We start from the raw sequence: 8,348 nt of genomic DNA on the forward strand, positions 1-8,348 counted from the left end.
GGGGGGTGGGGGGGGGGGGGGGTGGGGGGGGGGGGGGGTGGGGGGGGGGGGGGGTGGGGGGGGGGGGGGGTGGGGGGGGGGGGGGGTGGGGGGGGGGGGGGGTGGGGGGGGGGGGGGGTGGGGGGGGGGGGGGGTGGGGGGGGGGGGGGGTGGGGGGGGGGGGGGGTGGGGGGGGGGGGGGGTGGGGGGGGGGGGGGGTGGGGGGGGGGGGGGGTGGGGGGGGGGGGGGGTGGGGGGGGGGGGGGGTGGGGGGGGGGGGGGGTGGGGGGGGGGGGGGGTGGGGGGGGGGGGGGGTGGGGGGGGGGGGGGGTGGGGGGGGGGGGGGGTGGGGGGGGGGGGGGGTGGGGGGGGGGGGGGGTGGGGGGGGGGGGGGGTGGGGGGGGGGGGGGGTGGGGGGGGGGGGGGGTGGGGGGGGGGGGGGGTGGGGGGGGGGGGGGGTGGGGGGGGGGGGGGGTGGGGGGGGGGGGGGGTGGGGGGGGGGGGGGGTGGGGGGGGGGGGGGGTGGGGGGGGGGGGGGGTGGGGGGGGGGGGGGGTGGGGGGGGGGGGGGGTGGGGGGGGGGGGGGGTGGGGGGGGGGGGGGGTGGGGGGGGGGGGGGGTGGGGGGGGGGGGGGGTGGGGGGGGGGGGGGGTGGGGGGGGGGGGGGGTGGGGGGGGGGGGGGGTGGGGGGGGGGGGGGGTGGGGGGGGGGGGGGGTGGGGGGGGGGGGGGGTGGGGGGGGGGGGGGGTGGGGGGGGGGGGGGGTGGGGGGGGGGGGGGGTGGGGGGGGGGGGGGGTGGGGGGGGGGGGGGGTGGGGGGGGGGGGGGGTGGGGGGGGGGGGGGGTGGGGGGGGGGGGGGGTGGGGGGGGGGGGGGGTGGGGGGGGGGGGGGGTGGGGGGGGGGGGGGGTGGGGGGGGGGGGGGGTGGGGGGGGGGGGGGGTGGGGGGGGGGGGGGGTGGGGGGGGGGGGGGGTGGGGGGGGGGGGGGGTGGGGGGGGGGGGGGGTGGGGGGGGGGGGGGGTGGGGGGGGGGGGGGGTGGGGGGGGGGGGGGGTGGGGGGGGGGGGGGGTGGGGGGGGGGGGGGGTGGGGGGGGGGGGGGGTGGGGGGGGGGGGGGGTGGGGGGGGGGGGGGGTGGGGGGGGGGGGGGGTGGGGGGGGGGGGGGGTGGGGGGGGGGGGGGGTGGGGGGGGGGGGGGGTGGGGGGGGGGGGGGGTGGGGGGGGGGGGGGGTGGGGGGGGGGGGGGGTGGGGGGGGGGGGGGGTGGGGGGGGGGGGGGGTGGGGGGGGGGGGGGGTGGGGGGGGGGGGGGGTGGGGGGGGGGGGGGGTGGGGGGGGGGGGGGGTGGGGGGGGGGGGGGGTGGGGGGGGGGGGGGGTGGGGGGGGGGGGGGGTGGGGGGGGGGGGGGGTGGGGGGGGGGGGGGGTGGGGGGGGGGGGGGGTGGGGGGGGGGGGGGGTGGGGGGGGGGGGGGGTGGGGGGGGGGGGGGGTGGGGGGGGGGGGGGGTGGGGGGGGGGGGGGGTGGGGGGGGGGGGGGGTGGGGGGGGGGGGGGGTGGGGGGGGGGGGGGGTGGGGGGGGGGGGGGGTGGGGGGGGGGGGGGGTGGGGGGGGGGGGGGGTGGGGGGGGGGGGGGGTGGGGGGGGGGGGGGGTGGGGGGGGGGGGGGGTGGGGGGGGGGGGGGGTGGGGGGGGGGGGGGGTGGGGGGGGGGGGGGGTGGGGGGGGGGGGGGGTGGGGGGGGGGGGGGGTGGGGGGGGGGGGGGGTGGGGGGGGGGGGGGGTGGGGGGGGGGGGGGGTGGGGGGGGGGGGGGGTGGGGGGGGGGGGGGGTGGGGGGGGGGGGGGGTGGGGGGGGGGGGGGGTGGGGGGGGGGGGGGGTGGGGGGGGGGGGGGGTGGGGGGGGGGGGGGGTGGGGGGGGGGGGGGGTGGGGGGGGGGGGGGGTGGGGGGGGGGGGGGGTGGGGGGGGGGGGGGGTGGGGGGGGGGGGGGGTGGGGGGGGGGGGGGGTGGGGGGGGGGGGGGGTGGGGGGGGGGGGGGGTGGGGGGGGGGGGGGGTGGGGGGGGGGGGGGGTGGGGGGGGGGGGGGGTGGGGGGGGGGGGGGGTGGGGGGGGGGGGGGGTGGGGGGGGGGGGGGGTGGGGGGGGGGGGGGGTGGGGGGGGGGGGGGGTGGGGGGGGGGGGGGGTGGGGGGGGGGGGGGGTGGGGGGGGGGGGGGGTGGGGGGGGGGGGGGGTGGGGGGGGGGGGGGGTGGGGGGGGGGGGGGGTGGGGGGGGGGGGGGGTGGGGGGGGGGGGGGGTGGGGGGGGGGGGGGGTGGGGGGGGGGGGGGGTGGGGGGGGGGGGGGGTGGGGGGGGGGGGGGGTGGGGGGGGGGGGGGGTGGGGGGGGGGGGGGGTGGGGGGGGGGGGGGGTGGGGGGGGGGGGGGGTGGGGGGGGGGGGGGGTGGGGGGGGGGGGGGGTGGGGGGGGGGGGGGGTGGGGGGGGGGGGGGGTGGGGGGGGGGGGGGGTGGGGGGGGGGGGGGGTGGGGGGGGGGGGGGGTGGGGGGGGGGGGGGGTGGGGGGGGGGGGGGGTGGGGGGGGGGGGGGGTGGGGGGGGGGGGGGGTGGGGGGGGGGGGGGGTGGGGGGGGGGGGGGGTGGGGGGGGGGGGGGGTGGGGGGGGGGGGGGGTGGGGGGGGGGGGGGGTGGGGGGGGGGGGGGGTGGGGGGGGGGGGGGGTGGGGGGGGGGGGGGGTGGGGGGGGGGGGGGGTGGGGGGGGGGGGGGGTGGGGGGGGGGGGGGGTGGGGGGGGGGGGGGGTGGGGGGGGGGGGGGGTGGGGGGGGGGGGGGGTGGGGGGGGGGGGGGGTGGGGGGGGGGGGGGGTGGGGGGGGGGGGGGGTGGGGGGGGGGGGGGGTGGGGGGGGGGGGGGGTGGGGGGGGGGGGGGGTGGGGGGGGGGGGGGGTGGGGGGGGGGGGGGGTGGGGGGGGGGGGGGGTGGGGGGGGGGGGGGGTGGGGGGGGGGGGGGGTGGGGGGGGGGGGGGGTGGGGGGGGGGGGGGGTGGGGGGGGGGGGGGGTGGGGGGGGGGGGGGGTGGGGGGGGGGGGGGGTGGGGGGGGGGGGGGGTGGGGGGGGGGGGGGGTGGGGGGGGGGGGGGGTGGGGGGGGGGGGGGGTGGGGGGGGGGGGGGGTGGGGGGGGGGGGGGGTGGGGGGGGGGGGGGGTGGGGGGGGGGGGGGGTGGGGGGGGGGGGGGGTGGGGGGGGGGGGGGGTGGGGGGGGGGGGGGGTGGGGGGGGGGGGGGGTGGGGGGGGGGGGGGGTGGGGGGGGGGGGGGGTGGGGGGGGGGGGGGGTGGGGGGGGGGGGGGGTGGGGGGGGGGGGGGGTGGGGGGGGGGGGGGGTGGGGGGGGGGGGGGGTGGGGGGGGGGGGGGGTGGGGGGGGGGGGGGGTGGGGGGGGGGGGGGGTGGGGGGGGGGGGGGGTGGGGGGGGGGGGGGGTGGGGGGGGGGGGGGGTGGGGGGGGGGGGGGGTGGGGGGGGGGGGGGGTGGGGGGGGGGGGGGGTGGGGGGGGGGGGGGGTGGGGGGGGGGGGGGGTGGGGGGGGGGGGGGGTGGGGGGGGGGGGGGGTGGGGGGGGGGGGGGGTGGGGGGGGGGGGGGGTGGGGGGGGGGGGGGGTGGGGGGGGGGGGGGGTGGGGGGGGGGGGGGGTGGGGGGGGGGGGGGGTGGGGGGGGGGGGGGGTGGGGGGGGGGGGGGGTGGGGGGGGGGGGGGGTGGGGGGGGGGGGGGGTGGGGGGGGGGGGGGGTGGGGGGGGGGGGGGGTGGGGGGGGGGGGGGGTGGGGGGGGGGGGGGGTGGGGGGGGGGGGGGGTGGGGGGGGGGGGGGGTGGGGGGGGGGGGGGGTGGGGGGGGGGGGGGGTGGGGGGGGGGGGGGGTGGGGGGGGGGGGGGGTGGGGGGGGGGGGGGGTGGGGGGGGGGGGGGGTGGGGGGGGGGGGGGGTGGGGGGGGGGGGGGGTGGGGGGGGGGGGGGGTGGGGGGGGGGGGGGGTGGGGGGGGGGGGGGGTGGGGGGGGGGGGGGGTGGGGGGGGGGGGGGGTGGGGGGGGGGGGGGGTGGGGGGGGGGGGGGGTGGGGGGGGGGGGGGGTGGGGGGGGGGGGGGGTGGGGGGGGGGGGGGGTGGGGGGGGGGGGGGGTGGGGGGGGGGGGGGGTGGGGGGGGGGGGGGGTGGGGGGGGGGGGGGGTGGGGGGGGGGGGGGGTGGGGGGGGGGGGGGGTGGGGGGGGGGGGGGGTGGGGGGGGGGGGGGGTGGGGGGGGGGGGGGGTGGGGGGGGGGGGGGGTGGGGGGGGGGGGGGGTGGGGGGGGGGGGGGGTGGGGGGGGGGGGGGGTGGGGGGGGGGGGGGGTGGGGGGGGGGGGGGGTGGGGGGGGGGGGGGGTGGGGGGGGGGGGGGGTGGGGGGGGGGGGGGGTGGGGGGGGGGGGGGGTGGGGGGGGGGGGGGGTGGGGGGGGGGGGGGGTGGGGGGGGGGGGGGGTGGGGGGGGGGGGGGGTGGGGGGGGGGGGGGGTGGGGGGGGGGGGGGGTGGGGGGGGGGGGGGGTGGGGGGGGGGGGGGGTGGGGGGGGGGGGGGGTGGGGGGGGGGGGGGGTGGGGGGGGGGGGGGGTGGGGGGGGGGGGGGGTGGGGGGGGGGGGGGGTGGGGGGGGGGGGGGGTGGGGGGGGGGGGGGGTGGGGGGGGGGGGGGGTGGGGGGGGGGGGGGGTGGGGGGGGGGGGGGGTGGGGGGGGGGGGGGGTGGGGGGGGGGGGGGGTGGGGGGGGGGGGGGGTGGGGGGGGGGGGGGGTGGGGGGGGGGGGGGGTGGGGGGGGGGGGGGGTGGGGGGGGGGGGGGGTGGGGGGGGGGGGGGGTGGGGGGGGGGGGGGGTGGGGGGGGGGGGGGGTGGGGGGGGGGGGGGGTGGGGGGGGGGGGGGGTGGGGGGGGGGGGGGGTGGGGGGGGGGGGGGGTGGGGGGGGGGGGGGGTGGGGGGGGGGGGGGGTGGGGGGGGGGGGGGGTGGGGGGGGGGGGGGGTGGGGGGGGGGGGGGGTGGGGGGGGGGGGGGGTGGGGGGGGGGGGGGGTGGGGGGGGGGGGGGGTGGGGGGGGGGGGGGGTGGGGGGGGGGGGGGGTGGGGGGGGGGGGGGGTGGGGGGGGGGGGGGGTGGGGGGGGGGGGGGGTGGGGGGGGGGGGGGGTGGGGGGGGGGGGGGGTGGGGGGGGGGGGGGGTGGGGGGGGGGGGGGGTGGGGGGGGGGGGGGGTGGGGGGGGGGGGGGGTGGGGGGGGGGGGGGGTGGGGGGGGGGGGGGGTGGGGGGGGGGGGGGGTGGGGGGGGGGGGGGGTGGGGGGGGGGGGGGGTGGGGGGGGGGGGGGGTGGGGGGGGGGGGGGGTGGGGGGGGGGGGGGGTGGGGGGGGGGGGGGGTGGGGGGGGGGGGGGGTGGGGGGGGGGGGGGGTGGGGGGGGGGGGGGGTGGGGGGGGGGGGGGGTGGGGGGGGGGGGGGGTGGGGGGGGGGGGGGGTGGGGGGGGGGGGGGGTGGGGGGGGGGGGGGGTGGGGGGGGGGGGGGGTGGGGGGGGGGGGGGGTGGGGGGGGGGGGGGGTGGGGGGGGGGGGGGGTGGGGGGGGGGGGGGGTGGGGGGGGGGGGGGGTGGGGGGGGGGGGGGGTGGGGGGGGGGGGGGGTGGGGGGGGGGGGGGGTGGGGGGGGGGGGGGGTGGGGGGGGGGGGGGGTGGGGGGGGGGGGGGGTGGGGGGGGGGGGGGGTGGGGGGGGGGGGGGGTGGGGGGGGGGGGGGGTGGGGGGGGGGGGGGGTGGGGGGGGGGGGGGGTGGGGGGGGGGGGGGGTGGGGGGGGGGGGGGGTGGGGGGGGGGGGGGGTGGGGGGGGGGGGGGGTGGGGGGGGGGGGGGGTGGGGGGGGGGGGGGGTGGGGGGGGGGGGGGGTGGGGGGGGGGGGGGGTGGGGGGGGGGGGGGGTGGGGGGGGGGGGGGGTGGGGGGGGGGGGGGGTGGGGGGGGGGGGGGGTGGGGGGGGGGGGGGGTGGGGGGGGGGGGGGGTGGGGGGGGGGGGGGGTGGGGGGGGGGGGGGGTGGGGGGGGGGGGGGGTGGGGGGGGGGGGGGGTGGGGGGGGGGGGGGGTGGGGGGGGGGGGGGGTGGGGGGGGGGGGGGGTGGGGGGGGGGGGGGGTGGGGGGGGGGGGGGGTGGGGGGGGGGGGGGGTGGGGGGGGGGGGGGGTGGGGGGGGGGGGGGGTGGGGGGGGGGGGGGGTGGGGGGGGGGGGGGGTGGGGGGGGGGGGGGGTGGGGGGGGGGGGGGGTGGGGGGGGGGGGGGGTGGGGGGGGGGGGGGGTGGGGGGGGGGGGGGGTGGGGGGGGGGGGGGGTGGGGGGGGGGGGGGGTGGGGGGGGGGGGGGGTGGGGGGGGGGGGGGGTGGGGGGGGGGGGGGGTGGGGGGGGGGGGGGGTGGGGGGGGGGGGGGGTGGGGGGGGGGGGGGGTGGGGGGGGGGGGGGGTGGGGGGGGGGGGGGGTGGGGGGGGGGGGGGGTGGGGGGGGGGGGGGGTGGGGGGGGGGGGGGGTGGGGGGGGGGGGGGGTGGGGGGGGGGGGGGGTGGGGGGGGGGGGGGGTGGGGGGGGGGGGGGGTGGGGGGGGGGGGGGGTGGGGGGGGGGGGGGGTGGGGGGGGGGGGGGGTGGGGGGGGGGGGGGGTGGGGGGGGGGGGGGGTGGGGGGGGGGGGGGGTGGGGGGGGGGGGGGGTGGGGGGGGGGGGGGGTGGGGGGGGGGGGGGGTGGGGGGGGGGGGGGGTGGGGGGGGGGGGGGGTGGGGGGGGGGGGGGGTGGGGGGGGGGGGGGGTGGGGGGGGGGGGGGGTGGGGGGGGGGGGGGGTGGGGGGGGGGGGGGGTGGGGGGGGGGGGGGGTGGGGGGGGGGGGGGGTGGGGGGGGGGGGGGGTGGGGGGGGGGGGGGGTGGGGGGGGGGGGGGGTGGGGGGGGGGGGGGGTGGGGGGGGGGGGGGGTGGGGGGGGGGGGGGGTGGGGGGGGGGGGGGGTGGGGGGGGGGGGGGGTGGGGGGGGGGGGGGGTGGGGGGGGGGGGGGGTGGGGGGGGGGGGGGGTGGGGGGGGGGGGGGGTGGGGGGGGGGGGGGGTGGGGGGGGGGGGGGGTGGGGGGGGGGGGGGGTGGGGGGGGGGGGGGGTGGGGGGGGGGGGGGGTGGGGGGGGGGGGGGGTGGGGGGGGGGGGGGGTGGGGGGGGGGGGGGGTGGGGGGGGGGGGGGGTGGGGGGGGGGGGGGGTGGGGGGGGGGGGGGGTGGGGGGGGGGGGGGGTGGGGGGGGGGGGGGGTGGGGGGGGGGGGGGGTGGGGGGGGGGGGGGGTGGGGGGGGGGGGGGGTGGGGGGGGGGGGGGGTGGGGGGGGGGGGGGGTGGGGGGGGGGGGGGGTGGGGGGGGGGGGGGGTGGGGGGGGGGGGGGGTGGGGGGGGGGGGGGGTGGGGGGGGGGGGGGGTGGGGGGGGGGGGGGGTGGGGGGGGGGGGGGGTGGGGGGGGGGGGGGGTGGGGGGGGGGGGGGGTGGGGGGGGGGGGGGGTGGGGGGGGGGGGGGGTGGGGGGGGGGGGGGGTGGGGGGGGGGGGGGGTGGGGGGGGGGGGGGGTGGGGGGGGGGGGGGGTGGGGGGGGGGGGGGGTGGGGGGGGGGGGGGGTGGGGGGGGGGGGGGGTGGGGGGGGGGGGGGGTGGGGGGGGGGGGGGGTGGGGGGGGGGGGGGGTGGGGGGGGGGGGGGGTGGGGGGGGGGGGGGGTGGGGGGGGGGGGGGGTGGGGGGGGGGGGGGGTGGGGGGGGGGGGGGGTGGGGGGGGGGGGGGGTGGGGGGGGGGGGGGGTGGGGGGGGGGGGGGGTGGGGGGGGGGGGGGGTGGGGGGGGGGGGGGGTGGGGGGGGGGGGGGGTGGGGGGGGGGGGGGGTGGGGGGGGGGGGGGGTGGGGGGGGGGGGGGGTGGGGGGGGGGGGGGGTGGGGGGGGGGGGGGGTGGGGGGGGGGGGGGGTGGGGGGGGGGGGGGGTGGGGGGGGGGGGGGGTGGGGGGGGGGGGGGGTGGGGGGGGGGGGGGGTGGGGGGGGGGGGGGGTGGGGGGGGGGGGGGGTGGGGGGGGGGGGGGGTGGGGGGGGGGGGGGGTGGGGGGGGGGGGGGGTGGGGGGGGGGGGGGGTGGGGGGGGGGGGGGGTGGGGGGGGGGGGGGGTGGGGGGGGGGGGGGGTGGGGGGGGGGGGGGGTGGGGGGGGGGGGGGGTGGGGGGGGGGGGGGGTGGGGGGGGGGGGGGGTGGGGGGGGGGGGGGGTGGGGGGGGGGGGGGGTGGGGGGGGGGGGGGGTGGGGGGGGGGGGGGGTGGGGGGGGGGGGGGGTGGGGGGGGGGGGGGGTGGGGGGGGGGGGGGGTGGGGGGGGGGGGGGGTGGGGG

The sequence above is a fragment of the Sphaerodactylus townsendi genome, linkage group LG05 (genome assembly GCF_021028975.2).
Source record: "Sphaerodactylus townsendi isolate TG3544 linkage group LG05, MPM_Stown_v2.3, whole genome shotgun sequence".
Taxonomy (NCBI): domain Eukaryota; kingdom Metazoa; phylum Chordata; class Lepidosauria; order Squamata; family Sphaerodactylidae; genus Sphaerodactylus; species Sphaerodactylus townsendi.